Consider the following 25,044-nt stretch of genomic DNA (forward strand, 5'->3'; position numbering starts at 1 on the left):
ATGAATATGGCACAAGAGGTAAAACTTTATAGCCCAGTTCGTTTAAACTTTTGAAGCATTGGTTATGTGACCTTGTGTGATGGGGCATTATCATGGAGGAGAACTGGACCTTTACTGTTGACCAATGCTGGCTGAAGGCATTGCAGTTTTCAGTGCATCTCATTGATTTGCTGAGCATATTTCTCAGATGTTATGGTTTCACTAGGGCTCAGAAAACTGTAGTGGATCAGACCAGCAGCGGATCACCGAAAAGTGATCATGACCTTTTTTTAGAACAAGTTTGGCTTTAGGAAAAGCTTTGGAGCTTCTTCTCAGTCCAGCCACTTAGCTGATCATTGCCGGTTATCGTATAAAATCCACTTTTCATCGCATGTCACAATCTGATTGAGAAATGGTTCATTATTGTTGTGTAGAATAAGAGATGACACTTCAAAACTATGTGTTGGTTTTGTTTTGTTTTGTTTTTTTTAATTTCCGGTCAGCCCGATACCACGTAAAATCGCAATTATTTTTGCACCAACCTAATACACTATAGGAATAAACAAACATTTCTCACTGGCAAAAATGTTTGAATTGCAATGGTTCTTATTTTGATCAACAAAGATGTATTTGAGTTTAGTTACAATGATTTAAAATTCATGGTCTGAAATTGCAATTACTTTTGTACCAACCTAATTATCTCAAGAGTTACAGTTATTTGGTCCATCATTAGACCAATCCAAACTTCCAAGGTGCCTCCATGGACTTTGCCAACCATATCTCCATTGTCTAAAAAGTTTTTTTTAGATTATATTTTATTTTATACTCTCTTCTACTTGCTCTTGCTCACAGAAGCATCAGTTTCTCCCTGTCTCCTGAGAAGTAAGGATCTCCCACAGAACTGGCAAAACAATGGTTGAGATTTGCAATGTTAGATTTTACTGCAGAGAGAAAACAATTGTAGAAAAAAATCTACAGTCTATCATTATAACTATAAATATAGAGATATTCCTTGGTGGATTGTTCTTCTCGTGTGTGTTAAGAACAAAAACACTGGGGAACATCTTGGGCAGCATCTTTTCCACCTTTCCTGACTATGCTGCCTCTAGGGCATAAGGTTAGTAAATCACAGTATTTCTCCTTTCTCTCCAGGGGTGATGAGCTTGACACTTCACACATAATGTAATGTAAAAACTAACTATAGCTTTACTTTTCTACTTTAGTTTCATTGTAGAAAATATGTCAGTGTAGCTCCAAAAATGGTTGGATCATGCAACAGAGACCCCCTGTTAATCACTAGAAGAGTACTGGGAGTGTGACTATCATATTTATTCCTCCCTTGGTCTTTATGCCAGGACTTTGCTTTTTGTTTCTAATATTATTTCTTTGTTCTTGTGAATTCTAGCACTAAATTGCTTTGAGAAAATAGTGTTTATTGTTCTAAATGTTTCCATGGTCATCTGCAGTGATTCAAGTTTTTGTTTGAAAGGAACTTGGCATCACTTCCAAAAACTGAGTAACAAGTGCTTAACCTACTAGACTCACTTTCTGGCACTTGTACCGAAAACAAATTGGTGCTTCCCTGTCTGGCCCCCGTACTGCAGAGGACATCAGACACAATTCTTTTTCCCTTCTCACAACCTCTTCTTGTTCTCATGCTGTCTGGAGCCTATTTTATTTCCTTTTAGTACACCTTTTCATCTTATCTACTTAATCTCAAAAACAACTTTCTTAGTTTCTAATTGAAAATAATCCTAGTTTATTTTGTCAAAGGCCTTGAGATTGAGGCAGATTCACTTCCTGGTGGTTCCTTAAAATTTTCTATGGCTTTTCACTCAAATGGTTTTTCTCTGGATCCTCCTTTGAATAAGTTTGGTGCTGTTATTCTTGAAGAGAAAGACACAAGTCAGAGTTGTGGAATTATCTGAAATATCAATTGAAGTAAGGAACCATTATCAGACTTCTCAAAGTGTATGGACTTTCTGAGTGTTAAGTTATTCAATGTGAATGAAATTGAATTTCCCAGGTAAACAGGGCCCCATCTGTTATTCTAAGGGGAAAGAAAATCACAAAATTTCTTCTCCTGCCCACAGGGAGACTGATTCTTCTTACATTTCAGAAAAATATATAGCACGCTGTGGGGAAACAGCAACAAGCCAGGAGGGCAAGTTTTAAGAACTTGCCCATAAGTTTCAGTATCTCTCCACTGTTTTCCCTGTAGGAATTCAGCAGCAATGAAAAGAGTCTGTGAATAGGCACTGGGCTCAGATCTTTGACTCTGCAAAAAGGGATTCTACAAAGCATGGTCCCCAGATGCCAGACACAGCTTCAAGGAAAGTTGCCTTTGATATGTACATAACCTGGCATTGTGAGAGAAATAATATGAAGCTCACCCTCCATTCCACACTAACATTATACAACAATAAACAGAAATGAGTTCTGGAAAGCCCACTGGGAAGGAAGGTTGTTGGGAAGTGATAATCTTCAGTTCAGTTCAGTTCAGTCACTCAGTCGTGTCCGACTCTTTGCGACCCCATGAATCGCAGCACGCCAGGCCTCCCTGTCCATCACAAACTCCCGGAGTTCACTCAAACTCACGTCCATCGAGTCGGTGATGCCATCCAGCCATCTCATCCTCTGTTGTCCCCTTCTCCTCCTGCCCCCAATCCCTCCCAGCATCAGAGTCTTTTCCAATGAGTCAACTCTTCGCATGAGGTGGCCAAAGTACTGGAGTTTCAGCTTTAGCATCAGTCCTTCCAAAGAACACCCAGGACTGATCTCCTTTAGAATGGACTGGTTGGATCTCCTTGCAGTCCAAGGGACTCTCAAGAGTCTTCTCCAACACCACAGTTCAAAAGCATCAATTCTTCGGCACTCAGCTTTCTTCACCATCCAACTCTCATCTCCATACATGACTACTGGAAAAACCATAGCCTTGACTAGACGGATCTTTGTTGGCAAAGTAATGTCTCTGCTTTTGAATATGCTATCTAGGTTGGTCATAACTTTCATTTCAAGGAGTAAGCATCTTTTAATTTCATGGCTGCAGTCACCATCTGCAATGATTTTGGAGCCCAAAAAAATAAAGTCTGACATGGTTTCCACTGTTTCCCCATCTATTTGCCATGAAGTGATGGGACCGGATGCCATGATCTTCGTTTTCTGAATGTTGAACTTTAAGCCAACTTTTTCACTCTCCTCTTTCACTTTCATCAAGAGGCTTTTTAGTTCCTCTTCACTTTCTGCCATAAGGGTGATGTCATCTGCATACCTGAGGTTATTTATATTTCTCCCAGCAATCTTGATTCCAGCTTATGATTCTTCCACACCAGCGTTTCTCATGATGTACTCTGCATAGAAGTTAAATAAGCAGGGTGAAAATATACAGCCTTGACGAACTCCTTTTCCTATTTGGAACCAGCCTGTTGTTCCATGTCCAGTTCTAACTGCTGCTTCCTGACCTGCATATAGCTTACAGGTGGTAAAAACTGGTAGAAGAAAAAGAAGATGGCTGCAATGGAATGGAAACAATGAAAACATGTGTCCCATTCTAAGGCAAAATTGTTGAGTTTCAAAAGCAAGAGGGCCACTAATTTAAAAGCATCCAAAGCCAGTCCCCAGACATCCGAACTGGCCAAATTCTACTGCTCCTGCCTAAGATACCAATAGTACAGTTCCCAGGAACTGCACGGAAAGAAACAAAAACATTTCCGGAAATAAGGACATCTCAGAGATAGGACTTCCCACACATGCTGCTGATTTACACTCACAAACTCTCCTTCATCTACCCATTCAATAAACATTTAGAATTTCTAAGATATGTGAGGCACTGTGCTAGGTAAAGTCACAAAGGCGAAAAATCATGGTAGCTGTCCTCAAGGATCTTACCCTTCAGTGAGGAACACACGCATGAAGTTAGGAAAATAAATTGTTCTAAAAAACACTGAAGACTGATGAAACAGACTGAAGGAGTCAAGTTGTCTTTCATGGACAATACAGGAGCTGTACTGAGACTTTAATGTGTTTAGTTGTTAAGAACTGTGATTACATTTTAACCAAAGAGAGCAACATCTACCAAAGTACAGAAAGAAGACACTGCCTGGCCATCCCAGGACAGATGAAGAAGACAGGAATTCAGAGCTATGTGAAAAGAGGGAGAAGACCAAGCCTTCGGCAGAATGGAGGAAACGAGTGTTTGTTAGTTTCTCATTTCATCTATTAAGTGCATGCTGATTTATAGTCATTAAAAGTTTAATGTGACTGTAGTAAAAATAAGTAAATACATAAATAAGCTATTCTCTGGTTCTAAGGGTCCCAAGGAGGAGGAAAAAAAAGATTATTCAACCCATCAGTTTTTCATGAAACTAATTAACAGTGACAATGCTTAAGAATTCAATGACATTGTTGTTATACCAGTGAAAGACTAAGAAATAAGAAATATGAAGAAAATTCTAAAGCATGTGCCCTTTTTCTCAATTAAAAAATTACTTTATCCAGAAAGATTTCAAACACACACAAAGGAAGAAAGCATAATGATTCTCCATGTAACCATCAAGTTTTTGCTCCATTTGATAGTGCCGGGTTTTTTTATTCTTTGCTGAATTAATTTTAAACTCTCGAACTCCTTTCACTTCACTCATATATTTCAGTTTATATCATCTTAAAAATATGGTATTTTCCTTAACAATTACGATGACATTATCACACCTAAAAAACAACGGTAACTCACTGTCATCATACAATGTATACTCCATAATTAAATTTCCCTGAATGTCTCAAAACATGTCCTTCTAAAGCATAGGTTTATCTGAATCAGGATTCAGGCAAAATTTACTGATCACATATAGTTGTTTTAAAATAAAGCAGTCCATTCACCCTTATACCTGCTGGCCCCACATCATGGGCTTATTACAGAAACTGGTTATTTGTCCTGTAAAATGGCTCACATTTTGGATTTATCTGTACTTCTATACGACATTATTTCTATTAATATTTTCCATTTCTCTTGTAAATGGAAGTTAGCTCTGGAGGCTTGAATAAATGTGGAGTCAACTTGTTTAGTAGCAACAACACTCCATCAGGGATGCTCCCTCAGGAGCACACACTGGCTGGTCCCCCTCCACGAGTGACACTTAGCTAATCATTAGTTCAGGTGGCAACAGCTGAACTTTCACTGTAAAGTTCCCCGACAACCTTTCACCTAATTGTCTATTCTACTGAAGATCACTGTCTCAAGCAATTATTTCATTGGGGGTAGAAATTTTATGATTTTGTAATTCTTTCTACAATCATTAGTTGGCATTCTTCAGCAGAAAACATAATAATAATAATCCTCATCAGTTGGAGCTATTTGCCTACCCTAAAATACAGTTAGTGAAGGTAGGAAAATGCTTAATTATTTCCTTTCAAATCGCTATTACCAGGATAAGAAATTACAAGTATTCACATTTTAAAAACAGAATCACTTTATATACTGTCAGAAAAAAACTACTTAAAAAAAAAAAGAAAAAAATTACTTTCAGAATACTACCAAAACAAGAAAACTTAATTTTCAATATTTTCCCTTTCTATATTTAACACTCCTAAGGTAAAACTTACATCTGCTAAAACTATTTGGAACCAGTTTTAGTGGAATTACATATAGATATAAACCTTGAATAACATTCTAAACCATTTTATAGATATAATTTTGTCACTAAACAACAGTAAGCACCTAATCACCAGTTTTACTTTTCTCTCCCACTCTAGAACTTACATAATGATTTCTATGGGAAAAAATCAGCCTCTGGTCCTACTTCCTGTTCACAAGAGCTTAGAGAATAAGGAAGTCAGAAAATATGCTGTCCCTTTCTCTTCTTCAGTTGTAGAAATTGTGATAAAATGTAAATATTTATAATATATGTATGGAAATTCATAGCATGCGCTCCTTACTCATAGAATTGGCATTGTTAATTTGTGATCTAGAGGGCATAAAGATCGCCATACTTTAGGAAGACAGCGTTGAGGTGGCTTCAGAGAATGATTGGGAGACCATGCCTTAATTATATTTCTTCCAAATAGCGTCATTAATAATTGGCATTGCTGAGTTCTACTTCTACCTCCCCACAAAATAAGTCTACAAAAAATAAAAAATCCCATTTGAAAACCAAGATAATAAATGTCTTCTCAAGATAAGTAATTTCATCTAGGTACAAAACAGCCACAACTATTTTTTTTAAATCCTGAATATTAATGTGTTGTGAAAAAAGCATGAACTCCACAAGCAGATGGATCATCAACAAAGGGATTAAACAGCCCTCAAAAGGCTCTCCAAAGAGCCATTAAAAATTGTCAAGGAATCAGAAAATTCCATAGTAAATGACCCAAATGACTTTGAGAGATGAAAAATAAGGAAGCTGAAATAGCAAAATAATAATAGTACTTGCTACTTACATAATAGCTTTCTTGAGAGAATTCTGAAACACTTTCCAAACATTAATCCAATAATTTTTGTCATTAGTCTACACAGCACTAAGGGGGCCTTTTATGCTATTTCTCACTAAGCACTTGAGGAAACTAAGGCTTAAGAACACAAAGATGGTGAGACTTTAATAGAGTTTCCCCTCATGCAGCAAAATGTTAATGCTAGAAGAGAATCTCAGAGAGAAAATGCAATCTTATTTTCCATGATAATATTACTAGATGCTAGTGATTCAAAATTAATTTGATATATTAGTAAAGAGAGCCAATACAAAATATTATCAATAGTTATCTAAAACCTGGGGAATTCATTAATTCAGAAACAAGCATAACTAAAATGGAGACCTGGAAAGAACATACACTCCACATTTGGAAGAACTGGAACCTATTATACAGAGTGAAGTAAGCCAGAAAGAAAAACACCAATACAGTGTACTAACACATATATATGGAATTTAGAAAGATGGTAACAATAACCTGTGTACGAGACAGCAAAAGAGACACCGATGTATAGATCAGTCTTATGGACTCTGTGGGAGAGGGAGGGGGTGGGGAGATTTGGGAGAATAGCATTGAAACATGTATAATATCATGTATGGAAAAAAAAAAAAGATAAAGAACTACATCCATACAGGTATTTTTGTTAAAGGATTATATTCCTTTTTTTTTTCCTAAAATGGCATGTAGGAAAATAGCTAAATAAAAAAGCTAATGTAATACAATTCTAAATGAAAGTAACTAACTAATAACAGAGGACAAACCATGTAACTAAGACAAAATTTCAGGACGGAATCACAGTCTTCTGGTAATGAATTCACAGCTGCTTTGACACAAACTCAGTTTAATATAAACAGCAAAGCATCTGAGACTCACAAACTGCTGTTGATGGAAGTAAACCAGGTAAGGAACTCTGTAGGGGAGAACAATATAAACCAGAGGTAACAGGGGGGGAATGCAGTTTGTAGTATAAATTGCAGCAATATCGAAGAGCATCATTTGGGGGACAGAACAACGTACTCACGGTATGGGGAGAAGGGGAATGTCTCCTGTTTGTAAAGAATGGCAGTTGAGTGAAGGAAAAATGTACGTGCTTTTAAATCTTATTCCTCAAAGATAAATTCTATATGGTATTCTTGCCTGAAAAATCCCATGGACATGGGCGACTGGTGGGCTATAGTCTGTAGGGTCACAGATTTGGATACAACTGAATGACTGAGCACAAGGGAAACATTTCTTATCTATGAGATTTCTGAGTACTGTGAACTACATGCTAAAAAAGCCAAGACACTTTGGTGTGAAAATAAGTGTGTGTATGTATGTAAAGCTGATTGTGGGTATGTGTATGCTAAAGTGTGGGATTGGGGGAGGAGAGAGGAGGGTGATGGGGTTGATTATTCAATAGTCAGACTCCTGCTAGTACTGAAGACACCAAAAGGGCTGGAGCACCTTCCTTACAAAAAAGAAGAGAAAATAAATTTCTGGAAGAATTGGATACATTTCAGATAAGGAAAGAATAAATCATCAAGGATAAATTCTGAGAATTGCTAAGTCTCTCTTTTTTTAAAACTTTTTATCACAAACAATGCTGTGATAGTTTCGGGAGGACAGCAGAGGGACTCAGCCATACAAATACATGCATCCATTCTCCCCCAGACTCCCCTCCCATCCAGGTGGCACATAACATTGAGCAGAGTTCCACAGTAAGTCAGATAGAAAAGGAGAAATATCCTATGACATCCCTTATATTTGGAATCTAAAAAATTATACAATTGAACTAACAGAACAGAAAGAGACTCACAGACTTAAAGACTGAACTTACGGTTGCCAGGGGGAAAGCCTGGGGGAAAGGGATAGGTAGGAAATTTGGGATGGACATGTATACACTGCTAGATTTAAAATGGATAATCAACAAGGACCTACTGTACAGCACAGAGGTCTCATTATATTTATACATAGTTTGGTATTGTTTTTATTTTTTCATAACCTTTATAAGGCTTAGGCTTCTGAAGGTCTGTGTCTTAGCTCTGAAGTCTAGTAAGAAAACAACATATTCCCTTGGTGGGAAAAGCTTCAACCAAGAACACTGGAGATCGTGTTCTGATATGACATCCCCAAGGCAGCAAGACTATGTGTGCAGTCATGGATGACACGCATTAGATAGAATTCAGCTTAATGAGGTCAGGCTTGGGGCTCTCATTCCATTGAGTTGGTATTCTTTTTTTTTTTTTTTTTTCTTCATCATTTTTGGGCAGGTGGGATGAAATGGAGGTGTTATGTGCAGAAATTAAGCCCAGGAGTCATGAGTTTCTTCTTTCTAATATCGCAGAACCCAATTAGCCTCTTTGTGAAGAGAAGTATAGGCCCCAATGTCAGGCTGCCTGGCTCAACTGCATACTCATATGTATTGTATTGGGTTGATGAAAGAATTAAATGAGATTAAAAGAAGTAACATACATTCGGTCTTAAAAGCCTAGGCCATAATAAGCACTTAGTGGTATTAGGTAATTTGGGGTCACTTCATCCCACCTTGGCTGAGTTGATCATATTCCAGGTAATACCATTCTGTCTAATCCTGACACCAGTAACTGGAAAACAAGATTCCCTTTGGTGGGAAAGAGAATTCTAGTCAAAATTCTTACACGATTTAAGAAAACAGCTTCAAACTTTCAGACCAAGGAAGAGGCACATGTCTTTGTACTTCCCACTCATGGTGCCTGGCCCAGATCCCCTAGAACCCCTTTTCTGTGTTCTCTGTCCCCTCCCTGAACACCAGCTTTACTTCAGAGGATTGCCCTCTGGCACCTCAGAGAAGCAGAAGTGCCAGGAGTTAGCACTCCAGTTTCCAGGCTCTTCCTGTCCCAGTGCACTTCTCAATGCCCCAACTGTTGTGATGGTACTAAAAGTCCTGCCCCTTTTTTTACAGCTGGCAAACTCTCAGGACTAGGCTGAATAAACTGCCCCTGCTTCTTCCCTGCTCTTTCCTATCGCTTCATATCCTTAATGATTTTGCCCAAGAAATAAAATGATTTGCACCTCAATCCCTGGCTCAGGGACTACTTCTAGAAGAATCTAATCTCAGAAGGCCTTAATTTGGGATTATCTTGAGAAAAAAAAGTGACAGGAGACAGAAGAATAGGAAAGAGAATATATATTCCAATTTGGGAAAAGCAACAAATGCAGAGTCATCCGTGAGTTCAATTCTCTCCTCCATTCCTATTTCATATAGTCAATTACTTGTTCTTTGAAAGTTGTCAACCAGTAGACAGGTAGTGAGGGGCAGAGGCTAAGAGAGTTAGGGTGTGTGTGGGCAAGTTAGTGGCAGAAAAGAGGCATAGGTAATCCCTTTCCTCTTCCAGAACAGCTGTATGGGGTAATCCAACTGATCTGGGTGATGCACTGTCAAGGTGGAACGTAGAGAAAGACAGAAATTAAATACTGAATTCTGTTCTAAAGAGAGGGCAGAGGGTCAGGTCAGAAAACATGTCCAAATAAGATACTTAATGATGGAATTGGACACAAGAACTGGGAGCCAAAGAGCAGTGTCACAGTGAGTCATACAGCCTAAAATTACGTAACAAAAATTAAGTAACATTGAACCAGAGGTGTTCTGGAAGAAAAGTGAATCAGGACAGTGAAAGAGTTTTTATATATTTCTCATCCACTCCAGTATTCTTTCCTGGAGAATTCCATGTACAGAGGAGCCTGGAGGACTACTGTCCACGGGATCACAAAGAGTTGGACACAACTAAGCAACTAACACTTTCATTTTCATTTTATCTTCTGTAGTATGATATGAGGGACACAGAGCCAGGTTTTTATGATGGTTACTTACCCAAACACTCTAGCATACTCTATTGTGCTCCTGATTCAGAATACACACTGGTGTGCCTGAACTTTTATTCTCAACTGCATGGGAAAGGGGTAGGGTACACTTACAGGGAGACAGAATTGACTACAGGTTACCTTTGACAGGTGGTTCTGGGTAGGAGTTTCTTGTAGGAAGTATGCTCTTTCCTCCTTGCTGTGCAGAGCTGTGCTTAAACTGAGAAGAGAGCAGGCCATCATCATGTCCCTTCCTCTTAGATGTCCTAAGGTAGGAACATTCTTTATCACTCCTTAGTGCAAGAGAAAGAATCTCAAGAGCCTCGACTTAAAGAGTCATTGGTACTGCACTTGGTCAGGTTCAAGGTGTTTGCCATACTGGGAAGTCAATTAAGTGCAAGGTTCTGGGTAGGAGGATTAAGCTGGTTGTTATTAGCCAATTCTTAAGCAGCTTGAGGGATGGATTAGCCATGTTGACTTTCAAACTTTTTTGGCAACTGCCCATGGCAATAAATACATTTAGATCATTTGACCCAGTAAACACACTGATACACACACACATACACACACATACACACACACACATACATACACTATAACCAAAACACTTATTTTATAGAACTAATACTTTCCTTATTTTGTATATACAAGCTGATGTTTCTACATTATTCTACTTTATTTAAAAAAGCACGGGTCAAAAATCCATTAATTTTATATTATGAGCCACTCATAACTTGAAAACCTATTGTTTTACTAATCAGATGATAAATTAGTCTTAGGTAAAGTCCTTTGGGAAGGACTGGTGGTTGACAGATGGATGCAGAAGTCAAGGGGATGGGGAAGTTATCTTTCCAAACTGAGATACAAACTATAAATCAAAGTCTGAGACAAGACAGTGTCTGAGATTAAGGATAATACAACATGTGTTGGGACCCTATAGGATGCATCTTTTGTGGATAGAGCATATCATCTTTAAAAGCCCTCCTTCATCATGTTTGCCTCTCTCTAGCTTTTCTTGAGTCCTTTATCCCCCAAATATCTTTCTATTTTACCATCTTTCTCACTAGTTCTGAAATACCTTAGGTCTTCCTTAATGTATTCCAGGTATTACAGGATAGCAGGAAGTGTAAAGCGTGAAGAGTGGGTACTGTCAGAATGGATAAGAATGGGATAAAGATAAAAGTACAGAGTGTCAGCTCAGAAATGGAAAGTGAAATTTTAAAAAAGAAATACTTTTGTAATAACAATCCTTTTCATCACTAAAAGTTCTTGATAGGCATTTTAGCATATTTTGAAAGGTATCTTGTAATAAAATATAAATTAAAATAAGGAATTACTATAACTACCAATCAAAAAATTTCAAGTAATCACTTGGTTCTCACTTTCAAGGAACCAATTTGAAAATTTCATTTCTAACATTTCTTGTTTCAATGATAGCTGAATCAATTAACTTTTATCACTAATGACAGAACACAATATGTTTTTGAAATTATTTTGGGGGGTCTTTATTCTCCATACAATGACATACTATAGCAAGCCACCCTTATGGACTTTTGCATCATTATTTAAAACAAAGAGCGATTAATTCATATATCTGTACTTTGGTTACAGTATTGTTTTAAAAGGTAGAGCATGAAAGAAAATCTGTCAATAAAATCATTGGACCTTTCCCGACTGATATGATTTATATGGAATCATTGCAGTTCTATTTAGAGTACTGTGATCTCAGTGGCTGGGTATGAGAGGTTTGAATTATTCATATTTTCCTGGTCAATATACATACACACACGCACACACTTACACGGAAGTTCTTCATTTTTAGGCTGCTTGCATGGATGTCTAAGTCTGGTTCCTTTTGGAGTGATTCAGAGTCCGTCAGTAACAAGCTGCATTCTCTGCACATGGACACCAACAGAGGCTTAAAAATAGGAGCCATGTGCACAGAGCTTCTTGTGCCAACCAACAGATTCTATCTGCATCTGCTACATATGGATTGACAGGAGAGGGGCCAAGTATACGTTGGTGTGAAGCAGCTTGCTGCTTCTGTTTTGAGAAAAGCTCATCATTGTACAAGTCCTGAACAAATTAGCCTTCCAATCACAATGCAAGGATATTGAAATAGGGTGAAAAACCTAGATGGTATCAGGCAGTTCTTGCCAAATTAGTAGAAGATTAAAGAGGAAAATAGAATTTTAAGACTGATAATTAGTAAGATAGAAAGATGTGAGGGTATGTTCAGATATGTGACTGAACCTTGAATTCAAAAAAACAGAACTTGTTGCCACTCATTGGAAAATAGCTGGGGTCAAACAGGAAAAAAATATCACAGAGCTCTGAGTTGTTCTTTGGTAGAAACAAAAGAATTTCTGTTAGATCCATAGAGTCAAGGTTGCAAGGGAAGTTTAGGTAGATCTCTGGATCTTGAAGTCACTTATCAAAATTCACAGAGCTAAGGTATTGAAAACCTAAGGGAAAATCCAGATCAAATAAACATTAAGACCGGTTAGTGTGAAACAATAGATATGAGAATGCTCTGTAAAATATAAAACCATGTACAGATTTTACTTTTAGTTATTTTACTATGCAAACAATGTGCAGTATAATCCTTTTACAACTATACTACATCATGCTAAATGGATTAATCATTTCTCAAGAATATAATACAATTAAACCAATTTACAAATCAACGGCTTCCCTGGTGGCTCCGTGGTATAAGAATCTGCTGCAATGCAGGAGACAAAGGAGATGAGGGTTCGATCCCTGGGTCAGGAAGATTCCCTGGAGGCGGAAATGGCAACCCACCCCAGTATTCTTGCCTGGAGAATCTCATGTACAGAGGAACCTGGCGGGCTACAGTCTATGGGTCGTAAAGAGTCAGACATGATGGAGCAACTGAACACACACACATTAGGGTGTGTGGACAAGGCCCATATTTTCATACCTTCTTTTGTCTCCTAAACAACTTTGTGCAAATTAAAAGGGGGCAACAGTGTATAAGGTGTATACTCCATCCAATTTATTTATTTTATTATCACTGCCATATGTAACCTTTCACTTCATATCCCTTAAGCCTGCATGTCTATCGGAGAAGAACATATGTTCTTAAGAACACAAGCATTGGAAGATAGCTACGTGCACAGCTAGCTCACTCACTCATTAACAACCACCACATGAAAATTACTGAGCAGCCACTGCGTGCTAGGCACTGTGCTAGGCACTAGGCAAGCAACACTGCCTGTTCTTTCAGAGCTCACAGACTGGAAGGAAAAACAAGACAAGAAAAAATGCAATTGTCACAGGGTGCGGTTCCATGATATGAGAAATACAGGGTGATTTGGGAGCACACAGGAGGGACACCAAGCCAAGACTTTGGTGGTCAGAAAGGCTTTCTTGAGGAAACTGACTGGATTTAAAAGTCCACACTTAACTATCCTATAAACAAAAGGTTATAAACCAATGTTACCTACTTTATATATTAAGAAACAAAAGAGAATAAATGAATAAGTGAAAAGAAATCACCATCTGAAAGAACAAGGAAGAGGGTACCCACTGTGGAATTTATAAGCAAATGGGCATGTTAGCAGGATGAGCAGGACTTAAGAATGTCTAGTTTTCTACTGTCTCTGTTTCTCTCTCTCTCTCCCTCCCACTCTCTGTCTCTTAACAATCCCAAGGGATCAGTGAGGAAACTGTGAAGAGCTTTAGTGACCATGAATCTCCTGTAAGTTCCTCTTTGGATACCAGCGCTACAGAATTTTCTGCCCCAGAGAATATTTAATAGTTCAGAACTGAAACATTCCTTGTATTTGTACATAGCACACTTGATCACTCTTTCATTCAGGATGAACTATATAAAATACCAACACTTGTAGTTATGCTTAAGATATACTGAGTATTTAATATACGTTAGGCACTAAGTATTTTACATATATTATCTATTTTAACCCTAACAGCAGGGTGTGTTTGGTCCAATAAATATCCCTATTTTACAGAGAGGCACAGGACGGTTACCTACTTTTCTTAAGGTCACTCATTGGCAGAGTTATATTTGACCCAAGATCTCTATGACTCGGGAGTCTGAGCTTTTGAACACTCTACTGTATTTCCATGCAGTAGTCCCATATTGTTACTGCTATTATCATCATTATTAGTAGGTAAGTTGCCATTTTATTTCCCCATAATTCATTTTGGAATGCTTATAAGGTACTTCTCTTCAAAAACACTAATGAAATAGACATTGGCACGTCCCAATATCTTTTGTATATCACCTCTTGGAAAGTCGCTAATACTGCAAAGTAACAAGAGAAAAAAAAAAAAAACCCTCTCTTGTCTGTGCTTGAAGGGATACATACTGTGGCCTTAGTTATTAATTAAATGTTTTAAAACATTATTTATCAGTGTGCTTTTTCACTGTCAGAATGCCTTAGGGCTCCGCACAGCAGGTCCTCCACAGCTTTCAGGAAAGAGCTGCCAAGAGTCCTTGCCCAGTGTTCACGGCTATATTTGTTCATTCTATTACAATATATACTGTGCCTCTCCTAGTGATTTCACTTTAATCTATGTAGCAAATCATGCAAAAAATATAGAGATATTTCACTGCAGTAGATAACAAAGAAATTGAGATTATGCAAATTGGAAATTTTCTGTTGTTCCTTAAGGAAACAATATTTACATGCCTCGTCACTAAAAATTGGCCAAAGGAAACTGGCATGAATGCCATTCCCTAACCTTTGCACTTTCTTAATGATTCAGGGTGAAAATTAGACATACCAAGTAAAATCATGATGGCATGGGTAAATTTAGCAGGTGGTCATAAACTCTTCTCTTTTCCATGGAATTTGTATATCTTCCAATAACTATTTTTGATATACTCTTTGCTTCTCACATTGCAAATACTTTTACTTGGTATAATCTTTTGTGTTGTAAGTGTAGTGATAAGCAAAGGAAACACTGAGCTGGCCACCTTGTAAAACTGCAAGCGAATATGTTACTACTGGAGCTGAACAGATAGAGAACATATTAATCCCCATCACCCATGTGACCATGTCAGCAAAGAGAAGAGGATGTGGCTCCCACTCTTCAGTCAAGCTAACTAATAGGAAATTCAAGAACTTGAATTACACAATTTGCAACCTGTCAAAACTTGGCAAGACCAAGCATTTAGACTAAACTGAAAGTTTTTTTGGGGGGGGACTTTATTATTTTGCCATTTTTAATAACTGAAAATTGAAAAAAGAAAAAAAAGCCCCTTTTTTTGAGAGGGGATTCTGAATTGGGAGCATATCATTAATAGAAATTTCTACTTAAAGTATGCCACAGAAGGATAAGATTCCAGGAAGTATATGATTTATGAACAATTTCTATTTCCTTATAGTCAAAGGGTTAAAAATTAAAAATAAAAACCCTGCAACCCTGATTCAGCACTGACAAGTATAAAAGCTAAGAAATGATTGGCCAAACAAAAACCACACATGAATGATGCAAGCAGTTAAACACTGAGCAAACTGAAAATATGATGATATCCCATATCACAGCTGAGGGAAGTCAAGTCCCTTGACCTTTCCATTTAAGAATACTTTATACATGAAGCTTTACCTAAATTACTGAATCTGGGTGACAGGGAAGGAGCAGAGAAATTAGGAGGCTCAGAATAGAGAGGAATGACCTGAATCTCTTCTCGAATGGTGCATCTGGTGCCTACATTAGTTTCGTACCCTGTCTGCCTCTTTCCTGAAACTCAAAAAGCACATTGTGGCAACAGGATTAACAGAACCGGAGCTACAGGACATAAAAGTAAGATGAAGTATGCCAGCGATCCCAGCTGCCCCACGAGTGATGGAAAGGAAACATTCTTCTCCACAGGTAGTAATTACCATAGTTAGATATTTTTCAGACTGATGTCACATATCTTACGTGATTTTTACATTTCCAATATAGCTAAAATGGGTATCATTAGGTACTTACCATATGAACAAAAGGCTGACAGTTATAACTTTATAAAAGGTCTCCTCAGGTACTTATGTTAAAAGAATGTATACTTTTTCCCTCTGGGCCTAGGCAATCTCAACTTAAGTTTCCTTCTTTCCTCACTAACAATGTTTTCTCATTAAAAGAAAATCTGATTTCCAATAAACTCTTCCGGTGGAAAATACGGGTTCAGAATGTAAAAGACCACACTTAACATATATAGTAAGTGTATTATTCTTAAAAGAAGTTTCCCACACAACTTGGTCTCTGTCATCAGGCCACAGAAAACAACATAGTGCTAATTAAGTTTAAAAATTCTCTTTCCATTTTAAGACTAATTAGCATATAGCACTTTCATCAGATTTATTGAAAATTTATATTAGGGAATTAGTTTCGCAGAACATTGCTTCCTGACATAGAAAATCCCTCCCCCATAACCCCTCATACACAAATTAATTAGTTGTTATTTAATAGAAGAAATTTAGAATGTTTTAATTCCTATCACTTCTGTTCCATGTTATTGACATCCAATATTTTAGTTCTATTTTGTTTTTAAATTTCTCTCAAATTGGTCATCATGCCATAAAGTTTACCAGGATCACTCCACTGCTGTGTTGAGAATTTACTGTGAGATATCTGAGGAGAAGCAGTCAGGGTTGGCTGTAATCAGAGACTGGATAATTAAAATTGAGGTTATGGAGGGTTTATACCTGTTTTAATGACAACTCTAGGATATACGTGAGAAAATTCCTGAGGTAAGATAGAAGACAATTTCACCGAAGAAGAGGTCATTAAAGAAGAGAGAAGCCAGGGCACTAAAATAATATATTCAAATTCTCTTAGATCAAGAACTAAGAGCACAGTAGTATTGAGGAGAGAGAAAGAGATACTGTGATCCGAAATCTTCAGGGAATAATAGGCAACAGCTATTGAATGCTTACAGTGAGCTAGACACTAATCTGTACAAATATTGACTCTTTTAAGCCTCACAAAACTCTATGAGCTACTATTATTGCCATTATTTTCAACCCAAGAAATCTGTGTAAAAATTACTTAAGTACTTTATGCAACTGATCGGTTGAACTCATTTGATCCCAAGCTGTCTAGATCCCTAACTATATTCTTAACCACTGAATAGGCTTCACAGAACAAGAGAGGAATGACTCAAGGGTTGTGGTAGACTGCAAAAGGGTACTCTTGCCTGGAAAATCCCATGGACAGAGGAGCCTGGTAGGCTGCAGTCCATGGGGTCGCTAAGAGTTGGTCGCTAAGAGCGACTTCACTTTCACTTTTCACTTTCATGCACTGGAGAGGGAAATGGCAACCCACTCCAGTGTTCTTGCCTGGGGAATCCCAGGGACGGGGGAGCCTGGTGGGCTGCCATCTATGGGGTCGCACAGAGTTGGACACGACTGAAGCGACTTAGCAGCAGCAGCAGCAGAATACATGAGATATTAAACTAAGTGTACTGGGGACTATGGGAAGATGACAGTTTGTGTCAGTGAAAACCAAACAATCAACTGATGTCTGACTCCTGACTGGAAAGTTCAAAAGCAGAGAGAAAGGAGAAAAGGAGACATGGTTAAATTTGTCACGATGTTCTAGAGTTTTTCAGAGCACTTTTGCCTAAATGTTTCTTGTGTATCAAATGAAGTCTACATGCTCTATGTCAGGCTGGCACACAGCATGCCTCATAAAACCATTCAAAGAGACTCCAGAGTTGACTGAAGAAGCAAAGCAAGCATCACCTGTCAATGAAATTGCACAGGAATGGTCCACAGAGCTGGGGGGTGGAGCTGAGTTCTCTGATTAATCCATAGAAGTACTCTAGGAAGGATAAGCTCTAAATGTTTCCTTAGACACAGAGAGTGACGGTGCCAGCCAAGTCAGGCTCTCCTGACCCAGATCCTCTCATCTTTCATCCCTCCTTTCAACTCCCTTCCTAAGACATAGAAACTACAGAGCAGAAGGCAAGAATGAAACCAACCATATTCACGGCCCAGAATGTAGGCTTCCCACTGCAGCAGGCTTAAGCTTTGAATGAACACTGAAGTGTTGACTACTCTTTGGGGAAGCACATGCTAATTTCTGAAGTAATTTAAAGTGACTCTAACATGTATTATCTAAAAGTAATTAGAAAAGACATTGACTCAAATTTCCAATGAAAGTGAGGGGAAGAACTTCTCTTACCAAAATCACTAATAAAAAGACAAGGAGAGAAATAAGAAACATAGTACATGACTACATCCCTTGTGTCCTGCTTCTCCAGCATACTAATTATAGTAGTCTCTCTGCTTTCATTCTTGCCCCTTACCATCCATCCTTCACGCAGTGATCAGTGAGATTTAAAATAAAAAACAAGCCACGTTAAATTTAAATTCAGGACTGGCAATTCACTACTCTTAAAATCATGTTCAAACTTTTTTCTGTGGCCCATAAAACCAAGCATTATTTCACCCCTCCTTATCTCTGCTCCCATATTCTACCACTCCTTTCTTTCATTCCTAGGACTTGCTAAGTTCTCTCTCCACTTATGCCTTTGCACTTGCGGTTCATCTGCCTGGAATGCTTTCTCTCAATATCTCTTTAAAAGTCTTCCATGGCATTTGGCCTCTCTGTTTGAAAGACTTCTCAGAGTGGCTTTTGTTAACCACTCAGGCTAAAGAAACTGCCACAGATAGTTATGAAATCATCCCATTTCATATCGTCCTTCATAGTTCAATGACTATATGAAATTATACTATTCATTTGTTTCTTGTGCCTCCCCTCCTCTGAATAGATGCAAAAATCTATAAAATCAGTGATATTTTAACCTTGATTACTGTTGCATTCTCAGTACTGGAGCTTTGCCTAGCACACAGTAAGTCCTCAATACATATTGCTGCTTAGTCACTTCAGTCATGTCCGACTCTGTGTGACCTTATCAACTGCAGCCACCAGGCCCTTCTGTCCATAGGATTTTCCAGGCAAGAATACTGGAGTGGGTTGCCATTTCCTTCTGCATAATACATATTATGTAAAAAATATTTTGATGTCAAATATGTTATATTGTGTTTAATAATATTTATCACTTCAGTCACTAGGTTGTTTCCGACTCTGCAACTCCATGGACTGCAGCAGGCCAGGCTGCCCTGTCCACCACCAACTCCCAGAGCTTGCTCAAACTCTTGCCCATCGAGTCAGTGATGTCATTCAACCATCTCATCCTATGTCATCTCCTTCTCCTGCCTTCAATCTTTCCCATCATCAGGGACTTTTCCAATAAGTCAGTTCTTCATACCAGGTGGCCAACGTATTGAAACTTCAGCTTCATCATCAGTCCTTCCAATGAATATTCAGCACTGATTTCCATTAAGACTGCTTTGATATCCTTGCAGTCCAAGGGACTCTCGAGAATCTTCTCCAACATCACAATTCAAGAGCATCAAATCTTTGGTGCTCAGCTTTCTTTGTGGTCCAACTCTCACATTCACACATGACTACTGGAAACATGATAGCTTTGACTTTAGTTCAGTTCAGTAGCTCAGCTGTGTCAGACATTTGTAACCCCATGGATTTCAGCATGCCAGGCCTCCCTGTCCTTCATCAACTCCCGGAAGTTACAACAATCTCATTCTCTGTCATCCCCTTCTCCTCCTGCCTTCAATCTTTCCCAGCATCAAGGTCTTTTCCAATGAGACAGTTCTTCGCATCAGGTGGCCAAAGTATTGGAGTTTCAACTTCAGCATCAATTCTTCCAATGAATGTTCAGGACTGATTTCCTTTAGGATAGACTGGTTGGATCTCCTTGCAGTCCAAGAGAGTCTCAAGAGTCTTCTCCAACACCACAGTTTAAAAGCATCAATTCTTTGGCTCTCAGCTTTCTTTATATTCCAATTCTCACATCCATATATGACCACTAGAAAAACCACAGCTTTGACTAGACAGACATTTGTTGGCAAAATAATGTCTTTGCTTTTTAATATGTTGTCTAGGTTGGTCATAGCTTTTCTTCCAAGGAGCAAGTGTCTTTTAATTTCACGGCTGCAGTCACCATTTGCAGTGATTTTGGAGCCCAAGAAAATAAAGTCTCTCACTGTTTCCATTTTTCCCATCTATTTTCTATGAAGTGATGGGACTGGATGCCATGATCTTAGTATTCTGAATATTGAGTTTTAAGTAAACTTTTTCACTGTCCTCTTTCACTTTCGTCAAGAGGCTCTTTAGTTCTTCTTCGTTTTCTGCCATAATGCAGCTTTCCTATGCCACAATCAAGGAAACTAACCAAACTGATCACCTGAACCACAGCCTTGTCTAACTCAATGAAACTATAAGCCTTGCTGTGTAGGGCCACCCAAAATGGACAGGTCATGGTGGAGAGTTCTGACAAAACGTGGTCCACTGGAGAAGGGAATGGCAAACCACTTCAGTATTCTTGCCTTGAGAACCCCATGAATATCATGAAAAGGCAAAAAGACAGGGCACTGAAAGATGACCTCCTCAGGTCGGTAGGTGCCCAATATGCTACGGGAGACCAATGGAGAAATAATTCCAGAAAGAATGAAGAGAGAGAGCCAAAGTAAAAACAACATCCAGTTGTGGATGTGACTGGTGATGGAAGTAAAGTTTGAGGCTGTAAAGAGCAATATTGCATAGGAACCTGGAATGTTAGGTCCATGAATCAAGGCAATTTGGAAGTGGTCAAACAGGAGATGGCAAGAGTGAACACTGACATTTTAGGAATTCAGTTCAGTTGCTCAGTCGTGTCCAGCTCTTTGCAACCCAATGAATCACATCACGCCAGGCCTCCCTGTCCATCACCATCTCCCGGAGTTCACTCAAACTCACGTCCATTGAGTCAGTGATGCCATCCAGCCATCTCATCCTATGTTGCCCCTTTTCCTCCTGCCCCCAATCCCTCTCAGCATCAGAGTCTTTTTCAATGAGTCAACTCTTCGCATGAGGTGGCCAAAGTATTGGAGTTTCAGCTTTAGCATCATTCCTTCCAAAGAACACCCAGGGCTGATCTCCTTTAGAATGGACTGGTTGGATCTCCTTGCAGTCCAAGGGACTCTTAAGAATCTTCTCCAACACCACAGTTCAAAAGCATCAATTCTTCGATGCTCAGCTTTCTTCACAGTTAGAGAACTAAAATGGACTGGAATGGGTGAATTTAACTCAGATGACCGTTATATCTACTACTGTGGGCAATAATCCCTTAGAAGAAATGGAGTAGCCATCATAATCAACAAAAGAGTCTGAAATGCAGTATTTGGATGCAATCTCAAAAACGACAAAATGATCTCTGTTCGTTTCCAGGGCAAACCATTCAATATCACAGCAATCCAAGTCTATGCCCTGACAAGTAGTGCTGAAGAAGCTGTAGTTGAACAGTTCTATGAAGACCTACAAGACTTTCTAGAGTGGTAGTTGCTCAGTCATGCCTGACTCTTTGCAACCCCATGGACTGTAGCCTGCCAGGCTCCTCTGTTCATGGAATTCTCCAGGCAAAGTTACTTGAGTTACCATTTCCTTCTCCAGGGGATCTTCCTGACCCAGGGATCCTGCATTGAAGGGGAGTTTTACCATCTGAGCCACCAGAGAAACCTACTAGACTTTCTAGAACTAACACTCAAAAAAATGTCCTTTCCATTATAGAGGACTAGAATTCAAAAGTAGGAAATCAAGAGCTACATGGAGTAACAGGCAAATTTGGCCTTGGAGTACAAAATGAGGCAGGCCAAAGGCTAACAAAATTTTGCCAAGAGAACACACTGGTCATAGCAAACACTCTCTTCCAACAACACAAGACTCTACACATGGACATCACCAGATGGTCAATACCAAAGTCAGACTGATTATATTCTTTGCAGCCAAAGATGAAGAAGCTCTATACAGTCAGTAAAAACAATACTGGGAGCTGACTGTGGCTCAGATCATGAACTCCTTACTGCCAAAATTAGACATAAATTGAGGAAAGTAAGGAAAACCACTGGACCATTCAGGTATGACCTAAATCAAATCCCTTATGATTATACAGAGGAAGTGACAAATAGATTCAAAGGATTAGATATGTTAGATAGAGTGCCTGAAGAACTATGGATGGAGGTTCATGACATTGTACAAGAGGCAGTGATCAAGACCATCCTCAAGAAAAAGAAATGCTAAAAGGCAAAAATGGTTGTCTGAGGTTACAAATAGCTTTGATTAGATGGACCTTTGTTGGCAAATAATGTCTTTGCTTTTTAATATGCTGTCTAGGTTGGTCATAGCTTTTTTTTTTTTTTTTTTTTAAGACTCTGATGCTGGGAGGGATTGGGGGCAGGAGGAGAAGGGGACGACAGAGGATGAGATGGCTGGATGGCATCACTGACTCGATGGACGTGAGTTTGAGTGAACTCCGGGAGTTGGTGATGGACAGGGAGGCCTGGTGTGCTGCAATTCATGGGGTCGCAAAGAGTCAGACACAACTGAGCAACTGAACTGAACCGAACTGAACTGAACATATCTGCAAAGCACAGTAAAGTGGAACACAATAAAACGAGGCAGGCCTCGTCTGGTATTTGTATGTTATAAAGCAGTCTTGATGTTATCAAGCTCATATTAGTGACCACACTGGAAAGGAGCATAGATCTACCATGCCATAGTGAAGCCAGACGTGACTTAGCATCAGGATTTCCAAATTTTATAAAGTATATCTTATCTAACATCCCAGCAATGACTGAGTTAGCACTTCATGATTAAACAGCAAATGGCTATATTTTGGGGTCTTCCCAGGCACTAGTGGTAAAGAACCTGCTTGCCAGTTCAGGAGACAAAAAAGAAATGGGTTCCATCCCTGGGTCAGGAAGATCCTCTGGAGGAGGGCATGGCAATCCACTCCAGTATTCTTGTCTGGAGAATCCTGTGGACAGAGGAGCTTGGTGTACTACAGTCCATGGGATCTCAAAGAGTCAGACACGACTGAAGCAACTTAACACACATGCATGGCTATATTTTGCTCTGAAAATGCATAATATATACCATATGTGGGACAAATAAAAACTATACATAATTTAACGTTAGTTCAGGTGAGCTTTTGGTGCTAAATAAATGGGATTAGGTCCAGTTCTGTTGTCAAATGAGTTAGAAGAATTTTTTGTTTTTAGGAGTTTGCCATTGCAGGTAAGAGTTTTATCAGCTATAAATTTTTTTTTTCTTTTTTTTCTTTTTTTGTTCCCCATCCCGAACCCTCCTCCCTCCTCCCTCCCCATACCATCCCTCTGGGTCGTCCCAGTGCAACAGCCCCAAGCATCCAGCATCGTGCATTGAACCTGGACTGGCATCTCGTTTCATACATGACATTTCACATGTTTCAATGCCATTCTCCCAAATCTTCCCACCCTCTCCCTCTCCCACAGAGTCCATATGACTGTTCTATACATCAGTGTCTCTTTTGCTGTCTCGTATAAGGTCATAGCTTTTTTATCAAGGAGCAAGTGTCTTTTAATTTCATGGCTGCAGTCACCATCTGCAGTGATTTTGGAGCCCAAGAAAATAAAGTCTCTTACTGTTTTCATTGTTTCCCCATCAATTTGCCATGAAGTGATGGAACCAGATGTCATGATCTTAGTTTTTTGAATGCTGAGTTTTAAGCCAGCTTTTTCATTCTTGTCTTTTACTTTCATCAAGAAACTCTGTAGTTCCTCTTCACTTTCTGCCATAAGGGTGGTATCATCTGCCTATCTGAGGTTATTGATATTTATATATTTGATGATTTTAATATTTATCATGAAAAGTTTTTATTAGAACAGAAAAGTTCCCAAAGGAGTAATAAAGAAGGCATAGGAGCTAGACCTTCAGTGAGGAACTCTATTGAGAAAACTGGCCAGAAATCACACCTGTGAGACAGCATTTTGACATGACAATTACATTAGTATATCAGTCACTGTTCAATCAGAAAAACAAAATGACTACAAAATGTGGGACAAGAGACTTATAATAGGAATTAGACCTTCTATAGCTGTGGGGGCAGTGGGGAAATGAATGTCTAAAAAGGAAAATTAAGATACCAGACAAGTTACAAACTAGTCAATCTCAGAAATCAAGCATGCCCAGATATCTTAGTGAACCCAAGTAGAGGAAGATGATGGAAGAATTTCTGGAAATTATTTGGTGATGAGCCTGAGGTGACGAGCCCAACTGGTCAGCAGTTGGCAAGAGAGCTGGACCTGAATCACAAAGAGAGTTTATAGACAAGCTGGACCCAACCAACTTTGTTCTTAGTCTGAATCCACAATTGACCATCACAACCTTCAGGGAGCCCTGGACACCAATATCCTTCTATCACCTAAATCTCATGCAAGTATCATTTTTATCCAGCTCTCACCCAGAACCATAAGAGAAGGAGGTTCTGGGAAGCACAAACCCAGCTTAACCAAGTGAACAACAGAGTGGCACCTCACAGTTAATTAGGTCTCATTTTACTTGTAGTGAAAGAAACTCAATGGAGTATCCCTAGAGATACATAAATTGTAAAGGATATGCACATTTTCTTGAAAGACAAAAGTAGGAGAGATTAGATATAATGAACCAGAAAGCCCTCTGACCATCTCTCTGTTTCTCTCTGTGCATCTTCAGTCTTTTTGCAAAAGAGCTTCTTCTCCTTTTCTTTTCATATAGTGGTAAGCTTAATCTGAATTTGTCTCATATAGGTAAGCCACATGAAAAGCAGTTGACCTCTCCTTCCTTCTCTTCCACTTTCCTTCTCAATTTCAAATTCCTAAGGAAGCATCTTTGGATTTACCTACATTATCTACATACTAACCACTAATCCAAGCAATCCAGACCACTGAAGAG

This window comes from Bos indicus, chromosome 3, assembly GCF_029378745.1.
Source record: "Bos indicus isolate NIAB-ARS_2022 breed Sahiwal x Tharparkar chromosome 3, NIAB-ARS_B.indTharparkar_mat_pri_1.0, whole genome shotgun sequence".
Classification (NCBI taxonomy): domain Eukaryota; kingdom Metazoa; phylum Chordata; class Mammalia; order Artiodactyla; family Bovidae; genus Bos; species Bos indicus.